Source organism: Podarcis bocagei (assembly GCF_964188305.1).
Source record: "Podarcis bocagei genome assembly, chromosome: 8".
NCBI classification, from domain to species: domain Eukaryota; kingdom Metazoa; phylum Chordata; class Lepidosauria; order Squamata; family Lacertidae; genus Podarcis; species Podarcis bocagei.
Genome location: NC_138133.1, coordinates 30,653,191 through 30,668,516, shown reverse-complemented (window position 1 = coordinate 30,668,516; position 15,326 = coordinate 30,653,191). Strand labels below are relative to the sequence as shown.

At 38.8% G+C, this 15,326-nt stretch overlaps 1 protein-coding gene across 3 annotated transcripts in view; it reads right to left on the bottom strand.

Annotated features, from left to right (window-relative positions):
- The window catches only part of DTNBP1 (dystrobrevin binding protein 1), a 47,118-nt gene that overhangs the window by 3,895 nt on the left and 27,897 nt on the right, over nucleotides 1–15,326 (bottom strand). The window lies entirely within an intron of this gene.

The following is a 15,326-nucleotide window of genomic DNA, read 5'->3' as shown; positions in this document are numbered from 1 at the left end:
AGCCTCTCTCCACTCCCAGTTAGCCTTTTATGTTTAAATTGATAAAGAAGGTTGCTGTCAACTTTGCAAGTCTGTTGTTGTAATCGATTCTATAGATTGGTGCCTATGGCATTTATAGATACATTCTTTCCGAAGTGTGTTATGAGGACGCACAGTTCACTTGTGTATTCCCCCAATGTGATCTTTGGAATGTTTTGATTGTTTTATATTGGTTTGTTTTAATGTTTCATCTGTAATAAAATATTTTTTAAAAAGCAACTGCTAAAGTGTCAACAGTATCCTAAAATGTAATATACAAAGCCTACACAAACAGTATGTGGGATTTACCTGACTTTACCATTTTAAAAACATTTAAAATGATATTGTGCCATTTACATACATATAACATAATTATAAAAGTTGCACAACTAAAACAGTATAATAATCATGAGTTGCAAATACCACCAATCAAGCAACAAAACCTGCTGCTCACTAACTGAGCAGCCTATGCACAACCACCACATTTCACAACTACATGAGTAGGAAAGACAAATAGTTACATGAAATACTTCATTGCTGCAATTTTCTCTCACTGTTTTGTCACCAGATACACCTTTGCCTTGTCTTGGTGTCAAAGAACTCTCAGGAAATTTTCTGGTTTGGTTTTTAGAGTCAGCTTTTTCTTAGCTAATTCTCTGTGGCACACTCATTCAACTTATTCATGTTATATTCTGTCCAGAGTCCTGTATCTGTCCACGTTTCAAGTTGCTGAGGCAACTTCTTCCTTTCCCACATATAAGTCTGCATCATAAAATATGATTATTTAGAATTGCAACACAGCCAGAAATATATGTAAGCTTAGATGGCATATACTGCCTCACTGACACTCCTTTGAATAACACCAGTTAATTGTTCATTGACTAACATTATCAAATGGCACTGGGGAAGATAACTATTTTCCACCAATTTTCCAAGGACAGGCTTTCAGCTAATTAGCCTGCAATTTCCAGGATCCCCTGATGAACCCTTTTTTAAAATTGGTGTTAACATTGGTCACTTTCCAGTCCTCTGATATGGAGGTTTATACTGGGGAGAAGTTACATATTTCCATTAGAATATCAGCAATTTCACAGTTGAGAACTCTCAGGATGATGCCATCCAGACTCAGTTATTATCAGTTTTTATTTTATCTATTAGGCCTAGAATGTCATATTTCAACAATATTTTGCCTCAATTTTTCAGACTACCTTCCAGGGATGCAAATAATTTGTTCAGCTTCTCTGCAATTTCCTACTTTAGCACACCTTTGACCCCCTTGGTCATCCAAGGGTCCAAGCCTCCCTAGACTATCTCCTGTTACTAATATATTTAAAGATTTTGTTGTTGTTGGCCTTAGCATGCTCCTCAAATTCTTTTCTAATGTCCTGTATTGTCTGCTTTTGCCAAAGTTTGTTCTTCTCATTTGGGCATTTTTTGAGGAAAGCCTTTTTCTAAGAGCTTCCTTGAAAGTGAATCATGCTGCCATCCTGGTGCTTCTGGAGCTACATTCCAATATATAGCATGAACAAGTCTAACCAGTCAGTTCTCTATGTTCTTTGCGTATTAAATCTTTTCTGTAGGTTAAAATGAAAAGTGCCTAATATTTTCTCCATTAATTTTCTTCCAATATACTTCTGCACAGAGGTATGTCTACTACATACGGCAGAGATCTCATTTAAAAAAAATGTTTCCAGCCAATAAAAATGCAGTTACTGGTTTTACTCATGGTTACTAAAGTAACATACCATCTAGTTGCCATTTTATATCAATTTCCCATTCTGTTCACAAATATTCCAAAAGTTCCTACTTGGATATTATCTCCTACATCTTGTGCCTATCTAATCTTCAAGTCTGCAGCTTATTCCATTTCACACTCCATTTTTAATAGAATTGTACACATTTTAGACAGTAACAGTGCAATCCTGTATATGCCTAGTCAGAAGCAAGTCCCATTGAGTTCCATGGAGTTTGTTTCCAAGTAAGTGTGCAAAGGACTGCAGCCTCTGGGTGAATTCCAACTGTGGCCACCACTGGTGTAACAGAACTTCCTATCCTCCCCTCTGCAGCTACCCCACCATGCAGCAAAGTCTGCTCCAAAGACTTGGAAGACTCTTCAGAGTAAATTGTGGGAGGGGAGGGAATGGAATATCACTCTAAATGGTTTTTTCATAGTACCACTGTTTCCCATACTGTGTCTTTTTTTCAAATGATTGAGAAAATCATCTGATATAAGAACTCTACATTTAAAGTACTTAAAATATTGTAATATATTTTACCAAATGCATTTTTACCCTGCTCTTCAGCCAAAAATGTTCCCAGAGCTACTTACAGAACAATAAAAATCAAAAAGGTCCCTGTACTCAGGCATATAATCTAACAGACAGAACACAAAAAAGGGGGAAAGATGAGGCAGGAAGCAGCAAACCTAGCACCAGTTCTTAACACAACAGAGTTCTTATGTAATGACCAACTTGGATAGGAACTGCATAGCTGCAAGAAGAGCCAAAAGGATATGCTCTCTTAGCACGGCCGATGAAAGCTCACATCTATTTTTAATTTCATTACAACTTAACACTCTCTTGTATATTATTAGATATTTATATCTGTTTGTATCTCTCTGCCAATGATATCTAACTGAGCCTGTTCTTAATGGTGAGTGCAACCGTATCAGTTAAACAGACAAAATTAAGAACCAGGACAATTGCCGCCATTAGTTGTCTGACAGAAGAGAAGACCAAGAAAGCATGATGCTAGAAAGCAACCATACAAGAATTAGCATCCAAGCAAAAGGATCATCCTAACCCTATTTCCCCTGATTCTCTGAATATTTAAAATAAAATAGGACACGCTGTAGCAGATGCATTATTGCTTTTCAGTAGTTAATCTTATTTTTCCATCTGTACAGAGGTGAAACAGTTCTGATTTTTTAAGTGCACCATGATCTTTCTTCTATAGAATTTCCTTTATGCACAGAGAGTGGATTTGTCACTGGCCCGTGGTTTGATCCTACTATAAATAGGAATGTGTTTGCAATAGCAGGGTACTGATCAGGCAGAAAAGATCCATGCAAGTGTGTGCATTAAGAACCAGCCAGGAACTTGATTCCTCATTGATTAAGCTTTCCCTGACCAGTAAGAATGGGATGTTTTGTGTGTCTGAATTCCTGAAGGTATTGTGGTGTCTTTAATATGCTTTTATACTACTGTTTTATTAGTTTTCTGTTGTATTTTTCTTTTAACAATATTGTATATTTTATATTGTACACCACTTAGGTTTTCAAAAAAATAAGCACTTTATAAACACTTTTAAACAAGCAAATAGAGAAAACAAAACTCCACACAATTACTCTCACTTATGTAGTTGCCTAATTCAATAATTCAGGTGACTGAGAAATGGGCTCATACTACAAGCTCAATAGTGAGTAGGCTGAGCAAGCTGTGTGTTATGACAAACTTGTTGTATACTAAGAAGAGACAACTTGAACATATTGAGCATCATATGAAACAGCTGCCATCTCACAACCACAGTTACAACCTTGGGAAATGTTTTAACACCTAGCAGGTTTCTTTGATGCATAACGATCTGCACTGCCCATCCAAACTTGACTGTTCAATCATTTTAAGCACAGAAAAATAAACTATGCAGCACACATATTTAAATCATACTCTTTCCACAAAGCCCCATGACTGGGCTGTTTGTTCGACTCTAGAAATGCACATTAGCAGTTGGGCTGAACTCCTGCTGATTCAGGGAATCATTTTCATACAAAACTGAACTGTTCTGTTCTGTGGCAAGTTGCAATGAAGCAAAAATATCTTGATTAAGTGAGCAGGTATTGGTGGTACAGCAACTTGAAACAGCACAGGGCAGCTATACACATTTAAAAAGACTAATGTGTAAGAATGTCATTAAGGCCTTTTGCCCAAAGCACAATGAAGTGCTTGCTTGTTTGGTGGTGGAAGGCAAAGACAAGTTGATTATTTAGCTGAAGCTGTACAAGTAATAAATGCAAGTATGCTGTCAAAATATTGGTGCAGGTATGAACAAACAATTATCCAAGACTTGTTAATATCTGGCAGTATAGTGCCAACTGTAAAACATTATGAAAGAGCATTCAACTTCAAGCTCACTTCATTTGTTTATGACATCTGTATGCCACCTCTTAATATAAAGTTCTCTCCGTGGTTTCATTCTCATGCCTTTTCATGGAGAAAGCCATCAATCATTAGAAAGATAATAAGAACAAGACTAACTGATACTCTGTTCCAGCACTGCCTAGACAGTATGTTAGGCAGTTGTCTCTTTTGAAGCAAACAGTCTTCTGTCAACCAGCAATCAGGTACAATAAATGTCCCTAAGGTCAGTGCTGCCAGGCTACAATCTTGAAATCTTACTCAGCAGGCAATCACACTCAATTTCCTCTTCCATGTATATTTAAAGAAAGCGTTCCTCCTTAACAAATTTGACCCTCTCCGACATGAAAATAGTTGCTCATTCCCATTCTCCAAGCAAGCAATTTCATCTAAACACAACTTCCCTGTGTGAGTTCTCTCAACATGTCACTATAACCTTTATTAAGCTTATCTGGGGACAATGGAAGGTCCTCCAACATGGGCTTAGCCAAGGGGGGCAGGGGAGCAGCTGCACCCTCAGATCAAGTAACTCAATAGAAATACTTAACTAATTGACCAATAATGTCAGTTCTGTTCCCCTAATGAAGTCTGGCCATCCCCCTAAAAAAAATCCTGGCTATTGCCCATGTCCTCCAACTTAGTATATAGGAAAATTCCTTGCACACAGAGTGTAAACCTTAGTAATTGAACTTCTATGTCGCACCAATGGGCTACATCAGTTTAAGTCAGGAGGCAGATGAAATTTACCTGCTTCAAACTCCAAACATTGTTTGGAGTAGAATTATAGAGTCTGAAGAGGGAATCATCCAAAATAATTACAACATGATAGCACTGAACCATACCCCTCCAAAAACACTAATATTTATAGCCATCCTATTTCTTGAACACAACACACAAAACACAAAGTTCAAACTCAAAATTGCTTTTCAACACAACACAGCTTTTCCCTGGAAATTAACAGTAACAAAATAGCAAGCACTATTTCCACCTGAAAGCAGTCACGACACACAACACATCTGTGAAACTTACCCTCTGTAACATTACTGTTCAAGATATGAAACAACAAAAAATGCAATTGCAAAGAAGTTCTTGCAGTAAATGTACTACTTTTAGGTAGTTCCCTACACACCTATTTACTTACCTATACTAATAGCATCAAAATGTTTTATGTTGCTGCAGACCACCAGACTCAACACCACCAGTGAGCACATCTAGATACTTTACTTTGCTTTGTAAAAGCAGCTGGAGGAAGCCCATCATTCCAAATGCACTACCGGAAATATTACTATAGTCAAGCGGAAACAAAGCAGTCAAGAACTAAAGATACTAAAAAAATGTAGAAAGTGCAGAGATCAAAAAAGCATCTAGGGAAAGATATTAAATTCAATACATTTAACTTTAAAGTATCAAAGTTCATATGTACTTTAGATATACTGGTAGGTTAATAATCCAGTGCTATATTTAAAATCTGAGACATTTCCATGAATTCTGTCTTTGTTTTTGCAGGATGGGGGCAAAAAATATCACATAACTTTAAAGTCGCAGCTGGTCTACAAATTTATGTTTCAGCAGCTGCTCTCTGCTCCCAATGACCTCACGGATATTTTGTATTGTTCATCCAAATGACAAAAGGTATTATGTAATACTAGGAAAACCTGCAGTTCCTAGAATTTGAGACTTCCTTCCCCCACATTGAAATATATCTTCTATTTTATTGAACTGAAATTGAATATATATTTTTTAAAAAAGAATACAACTAAAGGCTCTGTGGTAAATCAAAACACTCTGACAGGTGTTATGGTGTCAGTTAGAGGGAGTGGGCAGAACACAAGGGAACAACTTCAGTCAGAATTACTCACAGGACATCTCCCACTTGATTTTTTTTCCAGTTGGTTGTAATTCTGCACAGGAATGGATATGAACTGAACTTGGCCACTGGTTAATAGGATTGGAATCAAACTGTTGTTGAGCTCTTGAAATTTGGGGGGGGGGCTTCTTCATAAATGTTTTGAAGAAACATTGTATGGTGTTAAATGTCTTTATCATACTGGTTCGTGTGGGATAACCAGCCCTATATAACGAACATGCTTAAGTCTAATTAATGCATAAAGGGTTTAATACCAGTAAACTGTCCTGTCAAGCTTAGCTAAGTCAATTCACTTAGGAGAAAACAGGTAATCAAGCCTATTATTATTGTTCTTCTCCAATCTACCTGGGAGGTTCAGCATGTGAAGAGGTTTGAGCTAGTTGCTCAAGCTCATCCGCATGGCTCTCACAATCCGCTCCTAAGTTCCTATAACCAATAATTTGTTTTATTGCCTGTGGAACTTTTCTGAATGCTGGATTGAAAAGCACATGAATCAGACCTTTGGAGAGCTTGTAAGTAAACCATTATTATCTTCCCAGACATGGTATTCTTCTATGCTAGGGGCAGAGAGAAACTTTGGAAAGCAACATTTTAAGGGGACATTTTGGAACTCACTTAGAGGGGCATGGTTTAAAGGTCTAACCACCCTATATTTCCACGCTGTTGCATATTCTGTGACTTTAAATCTTTAAATTCATATGTTCATACATTAAGCAAAGACTCTGGAACAAGCAGAATGGTACACTTGCAACCCTAAAGATGACAGGATCTAATGCTACTACCTCAGTGGATTTGACTACCTGGAAAATCATCAACTGACAACGGCCTCTGTCTTGGGCCAGTTTGCTCCCAGTCAACTGCACAGTAACTGCTATGGTTTTCTGTTTCCTGTCATCTATTTATTAAAATGTTTCAACAGTTCTTAACAACTGCATTTTCTCCCTAAGTCTCTCCCAGCTCCTACTGTTGAGGTACAAATTCAATTACTGTGATGCATTACAACCTCCCCAGAGCTTTCAAAATGATTTTGTACATGTCTTTCCATCACTCCCTCTAGTGGTGCTACTGCTACCACCACCAATGAAAATATACAAAATCCCAAGTTCTTGAATATATTTTTCTAAAAAGAAGCAAAAAGACTCTTGGCAGAGTTGTCATTAAAGCCACTGCAATAATGTTTCACTAGCCTTAAACTGTCGCGGCCATTAAACTGAGATGAGCGTCGCAACCCCAGAGTCCTCCGCGACTGGACTGAATGGTCAGGGGTCCCTTTACCTTTAAACTTTAAACTACATCAGTTATTCAACAACAAAAAGTACATAAGTTATCTATTTGCCAACATATTACTTTCTGGAATGATATTTTTGAACTAGATAGCATTTGAATTAGATAGCATTAGCTGAGGCAAGAACACACACACAAATTCTAAGCTGCATCTGTACACCTATTTTGCCTTAGGGTATACAGTGTACCATATGTCATAGCATAAAGAAGCCACAATCACAGCTGCTTCTTAGCAGTGATAAACCCTTTCCACATTTCTTGCTGACCTATGTCTAGAGCACTCTATGCCCTCACTTTTCTCAGAATCATCTAGATTAAATGGACTTTGTAAATACTGATATCATGAGCTTTGGTATTTTCCTTCATTGATGATTCATTGTTATTTATCATTTCAAGAGTTTGTAGACTACAAGCACTTTGGGCTGCAATTGATAATTGACCACACAAATGGCAACAAAAACAAAAATATAGTAGATTAAGAGTTCAGGTGTAAGTTTCTCTCTGACTGCATGGAAAACAGAGATAAAGCAGAAGATAGGCTACATCTTAGGCACTCTCCTGTAAAAGGCATCAACTTGCAAAAGAATCAGCCAGCCATGAGATTTCAAAGCTTTACCTACTGACTCATAACAAACACATTCATCTTGCTACTATTCAGCAGCACTCCATTCTGTCAAAGAACTGCAAGTCCTTTCCTAATCAATACAAACAAGCCTTGCACAATCTTGTTAAGATGGGGTTTTCTCCACAGTCCATTTGAAAAGATGATCTGTCTGTAAAATCTGTAAAGAATAGTCATTAAAGTCAACTAAAAATGTCAACCTACACTTTCCAAGTCCGCATTGATAAGCTATCTTACTGTGAGAAGTGTTACTGTGAAACAAACCTGTCTCCTAAGCAGTGTCTGTTAAATGTGAGTGTTAGTAAGATTTTAGCCGCCTTCCACATGCTTCTCATTCCCCTTCTTTTTCCCTTCTGTTAAAATACCTTAATACATAAATTCCCTTCAGCATATAGATACCTCTAGTGAACTGGGCTACAACCCCAAGCATTCTTATTAGGGAGCAAGCTCAATGGAAATATTTTGGATGTTGCTGTTGATCATTCCTCTGACATCCCCTTCAGTCGCAGTCATGACAGACAACAAAGAATACCTTTTAGTATTCTTACGTTGTAGTCGTTTAACTTAAGGCAATGAACACATCCATGCAAGTGGCTATGCAGAAGAGGCACCCCTCTACCCTAGCTTTTGACATCTGAGATATGTTTTCTCATGACCCACCCTATTCATGTGACTGCAATTTGTTTTAACTGTTTTTATTATTGAATTTTAAATTGCTGTAACCTGCTCTGGGACCTGCTGATGAAAAGGAGACAATAAATTGAATCATCATCACCATCCTATAAAAAAGTCACTCACATTGTGTTAGTTGCAGATTAATTTTTGAGGCTCTTTGGTTCTATTAAAAATACCCGTATTTTTCGCTCGATAACACGCACCTGACCATAACACGCACATAGTTTTTAGAGGAGGAAAACAATAAAAAAAATTCTGAATGAAACAGTGGATGTATCATTTTGTGCTTCATGCTGTGGCCACAGACATGTGATTTGACGGTGAGTTTGGGGTAGCCCAATGCAAAAATCCTGAGAATCCATGTGGATCTGTGGCTTGTAACCACGTTTTTGCACCACTGTGGCCCCAGGCAACAGTGGGTGCATGATTTTTTTGGTGCAGGCTGTAGCCATGGACATGCTATGTGATCTGATGGTGAATTTGGGGTGACCCAATGCAAAGATCCTGAGGATCCATGTGGATCCATGCTTTGTAACCATGTTTTTGCACCATTGCAGCCCCAGGCAACAGTGGGTGCGTGATTTTTTTGGTGCAGGCTGTAGCCATGGACATGCTATGTGATCTGATGGTGATTTTGGGGTGACCCAATGCAAAGATCCTGAGGATCCATGCTTTGTAACCACGTTTTTGCACCATTGCAGCCCCAGGCAACAGTGGGTGTGTGATTTTTTTGGTGCAGGCTGTAGCCATGGACATGTAATGTGATCTGATGGTGAATTTGAGGTGACCCAATGCAAAGATCATGAGGATCCATGTGGATCTGTGCTTTGTAACCACGTTTTAAGTGGGGAGGGAAGGAAAAACACAGAAGGGACAAGGAGCACGAGACGGGTGTGCGGAGAAGCAGCTGGCTAACAATGCAGGAGAGGGATTTAACGGGAGGGAGGAAAGGAAGGCAAAAGTTTCCCCCCACCCACCCAAGCCAGCCCTCTCTCTCTCTCCCACCTGCATGTTTCTCCTTCATGTGGAGAAGCAGCTGGCTAACAATGCAGGAGAGGGGTTTAACGGGAGGGAGGAAAGGAAGGCAAAAGTTTCCCCCCACCCACCCAAGCCAGCCCCCCCCCTCTCTCTCTCCCACCTGCATTTTCCAGCTGCCTGCGATGCTGGACGCAGCAGCAGCAGAGCACGGAGAGGAGGAGGTGGTGGCTGTCGGCTGCGCTCCTAGCCGATGGAACCTGAGCCAGGTGGGCTGGAGCCTGCGCGCAGTGTGACTAGGAAGGAATTAGAAGGAAGGATGCGATCCTTTCCTTTCCCCTCTGCTTGCCAGGAGGGCAGGGGATTTCCCTGCTCTTTGTTGCGTTTGAGCATACACAGCAACCAAAAACAGTGGGCAGTAAGACCCTGAGGCAGAATGCAGAAAAGCAGCAACTTCCATCTTTAGCCTTCCCTCCTCCGCGATCTGATTTTTGCCTGATTTTTGCCCCTGTACTCGGGCCAGTCGGCTCCAGGGACCACACATTCGCTCAATAACACGGACAGACATTTCCCCTTACTTTTTAGGAGAAAAACTGTGAGTGTTTTAGAGAGAAAAATACGGTAATTACTAGTCATGTTGCAGAAAGAAATTAGAGTATGTGTTCACAAAACTCAAGTAATCATTTGGAAGATCAAATTTACTCATTTTCACAAATTCATTATGTTTCACTAATTTTAAGAGTCTGATGTTAAGTTTTCACATTTATGGCTAATGATTCCATAGCACTCATCACAGAATACTCATTTACAATACAAGTGATGTCAACTCCATGAAATAAAATTAAATTTAACCATGGCCCTCTGGGTCAAGGTGCATTACCAACACAACCTCCTGTTCTTAACAATTTGTACATTCCTACTGTCACCCTCATCAGGCAAATGAGAGAAATAAGAACCCATTTCTGAAGAACAACACTAGGTTTTACTATCAGTAATGGGACAGAATACACTTTTTTAAATGACACACTTTAGAGAAGAATTAAAGCAAGCTATTATTAACAGAAATATAATTTGAGTTAACAAAAAGCTTTCCAGAGAAACCAGAACTAAAGAAACATAAAAGATGTATAGGTGATGATCTGTCAACATACTAAAGATTCTATTTGAGAAACTTACTTTCCTATTTCAGTTAAACCTCACCTGGTTATCTGCATCCAATTCACTTATTGTAAAACAAGCATTTCAGTTTTTTAGAATAACATACCGTAATAGTAAGGTGTACACAGCTACATTTGTATTTATAATTAATTTCTCCAGAAAAACAATTCTAGCAATTATTCTCAAGAGTAGAACTCATTTCTTCCATCACAGCTCAAATGAGGTGACCTACAGAGCACACAGAGCTACATCTGGTCTCCCAGCCTTTACATGGGAGTTGGGACTCAGGAGAACTAATTTGATACTAGACGGATTTAAAAGGGTAGCTTTGGATTTCTTCTAGAGATTTGATTATTGTCATTGACCTACAGAGCTTTTAAAAAATAAAGTACTATGAATGTTGAGATTTTCATATATGTGATATATCCTTCACTGATAACATAAAAACAAAGAGGATGCACAACAAACCTGTTCAATGTAATGAACTAAAAATATATCAATACATTTATAGTAATTGGAGATTTTCAAAGTCACATGAAAATTGTCAAAAGAGCATACTTTGCTCAAGCTACAAAGACCACCAGCCTTCTATAGCAGATTGTGGGAGTATACAGGAAGTGCAAAGGTGAGGAAGGGGAAGTCCCATTCCCTAAGTGAAGTCCATTCCACTCAGATGTCAATGAAATAAGCAACTATCTGACTTTTAGAAGACATCTGAAGACAGCCCTGTTTAGGGAAGTTTTTAATGTTTGACCTTTTATTGTTTTTAATATCCTTTTGGAAGCTCCCCAGAGTGGCTGGGGATGCCCAGCCTGATGAGTGGGGTATAAGTAATAAATTAAATATTTATTATTTATTATTATTATTGACAAAATTGGATGCCCAAATTGAAATTAATATTAACTTCAATTTTATCAAGCATTACACAAAAGGAATTATGACGACTTTGGCAGTGTGTATCTCAAATGATTCCAAAGCACACAGTTGCCTTACTATACAAAATTGAGCAGTATTCACAACTTAAATAGTTATACTTGTTCTAAGGCTAATGGGCTAGAATTCTCAATCCTCTGTTTTGCATTTTTGTTAGATACTTTGTTACCCTAACAAGGCGGCTTCAGGCCAGGTGGCAAACCATACAGAACACAGACAAAATTTAATAAAATCACACAGAAGGCTATCACCCCTCCATCTATGTGCTTATGCATGGTGAAGAAGAGAAGGCAACTGAACTGACTACTTAGATCAGTTACTGAAATGAAGTTGAACTAGTGAATAAAATATGTCCTTATTATGCTGGATTTCACTAGTCAAAGATTACCGCTCTGAGCAAGGTAGTCTGTTTAACTTCAAGAATGGCTCTGCATATATCACACCTGTCTGGAGTTACAGTAATGTGTTTCTAGAAGGCACAGGCCAGGTTTCAACATCTGGAAGCAGACTATTAAGAAAAAAAGTAATTACCGAAATTACCTTGAAGGGAGACATCTTTGTTAACAATGATAAACTTGAAAACCACTGAGGAAACCATGGTAGTTCTGAAACTATTGTGAGTGGGAGGGGGAAACACACTAGGAACTGTGGGACCTGCCGTAAAGCCATGCTGGGGGGACAGAAGGGAGGAATGAGGTCAGGACATATTAAGTGTCTGCTAATGAGTGTACTTTGTTGTGAAAGCAACTGGCAGTTGATGGTTATGATGGTGGTGCTATCAGTTTCCCCTCTGGAGCCATGAGACCTCTCAAAAACCAAGTTGGGAGATAAGTGGGTGTGGAAATTCTGAAAGCTGAGAATATCTGCTGCACAATGAACTTGTAAGCAATACCTACCCTTGTTTCATCTTTGCAGTCTAGTCAAATATTTACAGGTTAGTTTTGTCAATGCATTAGTTAAGCTATTTGATTCTGCCTTCAATAGCTCACCCTTAAGGCTATATGAAAGCTCTCTGTAGGGAATCATCTTGATACAGAAACTAGCTTTGACAGGACTATATTTGATACTTCAACTGTCATGTCACATTTCAAATCAAAAGGAAGTCACAAGGTACTGTAGGATTTACATTATAGCAAATAGACTCTGTCTTAAGAGTTCTGAAACAAATAGCCCTTACTTTAAGCAAGTATTTCCTTTTGAAGGACCATTTCATGTCCAAAAAAAGAGACAGCAATTTCAAACATTGTGAGTTCCCTTGTTTGGGAAGCATTGACCTGGAAGTTTTTGCTCTTCTTAGCTAAATGCCAACAGTTCTTAAATTTTCAGATAGTTGAGTGTTTTTCTTTTTTACAGAACTAGTGCCTTCAGTCTTTCTGAAAAGCAGTAAGATAGCGTGATAGGCTTATATCAAACGAAGTTTGACTCAGTGTAGACCTACCAAAATTAATAAACCCAAGTTAGTCTCATTAATTTCAATGGGTGGGATTCACCTAAACAGTCCTGTTAGAAGCCCTACACAAGGATTTCAACTTGCACAATGGGTTTTCCCCTATTCTCACCCTCCTCCTCCCAAAGCTGCCTGAGTAGGTCAGGAGAATCCCCAGAACAGTGTGCAGGGAGAGGAGAGGTGAGGTCATTCTATCTGGCAAGCTGCAATGCTTGCAACAGATAGAAAAACTGAAAATTGCAATGTTGAATAGGTCTGCTCTAAGGAAGACCACCACTTGATACATCCCAATCACCCAGTTATCTTGATAAAATTACATTATTTTATGTAACTTCTCTTGTAAAATAATAAGTAGGCTTAAGCTAATGTTCTAGTTGCAGAGAGCAAGGTATTTTCTATTTGAGTCCAGAAGATAAAAGCAAACCCAAATAACTCCTTAGTCTGAGCAGTCTTCATAATTATTTATTTTGCATTTAATGCATTACTCTTATATGGAATGTATTCATTTGAAACCTAACCTGTCAGTGCATCTCTTTCAACCTTAGGTTGAGGCTGGTAGAGGGAAAGACCACAGAGATCTCAAGTATAGGGCTGGGCAAGGTACTATTCCCAGATAGGGAAACTAGGGCTTCCTTCTGATATCAAATACAAAAATGAGCATCCAGCAACCAAGCTGGCTGTCAGCCACTTTGGAAACACTGAAAAGGGGACTTTGAAAGGCAGGTAAGGCAATGCACCTATCAATCATCTAAAAATCATAATGATGTCAAATGACTCACAAGTGAGTTGTCCAAAAGGTTTGTTTGCAGGGGTGGGGAAAGTGAAGAATCTGACCTGCTGAGCCGAAAAGATTTCCCATCCCTGCTAATAAAGTAATGTGGCAACCCATCTAAAACCAAAAACACACCACCCAACACCACCAGGGAAAAACATTTAGTCCAACATACTCCCTACTGTGCTTGTTTTCTACTGGTAGGAAGATTACACATGAGCACATGCATGTACAAAACATTATGGCACAGTGGCCTATTAAAATGGCAATCCCAGAGCTATAGTCAATCAGGAGTCAAGACAAGATAAACAGGAGCGAGATAGACTGAACCGGAAGGAAAGCTGTCCAGAGACCTCTATTGTGAGCTGTTGAACAGCCAACTCACCCCCTTCCTACTTACCAGATGCACTTGGGGAAGCCTCCTATTGAGTAGGCCCCTCCTGCTCAGTAGACCTCTGCTTTCCTTAAAGTCAGGCAAGCATTTCTCATCCATTATCTGTCTCATAATAATTTAATAATAATAATTTATTATTTATACCCCGCCCATCTGGCTGGGCTTCCCCAGCCACTCTCACACCAGGTCTGCCTCTGTCTTAGCTCCTGGGGGCTACAGGGGAAGAGGGAGAAGCTCGATCCATGGTGTGGTGTAAGGAATTGTCCAAACTCAAAGAAAGGTGTCTGCATGACCTGATGAGCTAGACTGCTTAACAGATTCTTCAAGGCATTCCATGAGGACAAAATTCCTTGGACAAAATGCCTTCAGTGTCTAGGTCAGACTAGCTCTTGACAATATATTTACATACACCTTTTCATTCATTATCTAATACCAACTCTAGTCTGACTCATGTTTTACTTTTATTCAGGATCCATACAATACTTCCTTGCAGCCCTGTTTAGGGAAGTTTTTAACGTTTGATGTTTTGTTGCTTTTTTACATATTCTGTTGGGAGCCACCCAGAGTCGCTGGAGAAACCCAGCCAGATGGGCAGGGTATAAATTATTATTATTATTATTATTTCTTTATCAGGTTACGAATCACTCACTTCTACTTCAAAGCTATTTGCATCTGTTCACTATTTCAGATGCACTGTAGGAAACAATCCTTCATGCTAAATCTTCCAGCAAGTTTTATATTAAGCTTTCAGCTTCCATTTATAATGGATTCTACATAAGCATTTCCAAGTCTAGACTAAAATCAAAGTTCTAATGCGAACACATCCCAAGCACTCAGAATACTCAGCTTTATTTATCTCTCTGATGTATGACCATCTATTCTCTAATCATCCAGCTCTGCAGCCTCTAAGCATATGGAAACAAGCTGTTCTATAAACCATTTGTGGGCAGAGGTCTAAGAGAGCTTGACTCTCTGTATCAACTTTCATTTTAAAGTAACATCTTTTGTATCTTGCTTATTGATATCAACATGGCCCTTCCATGTTACT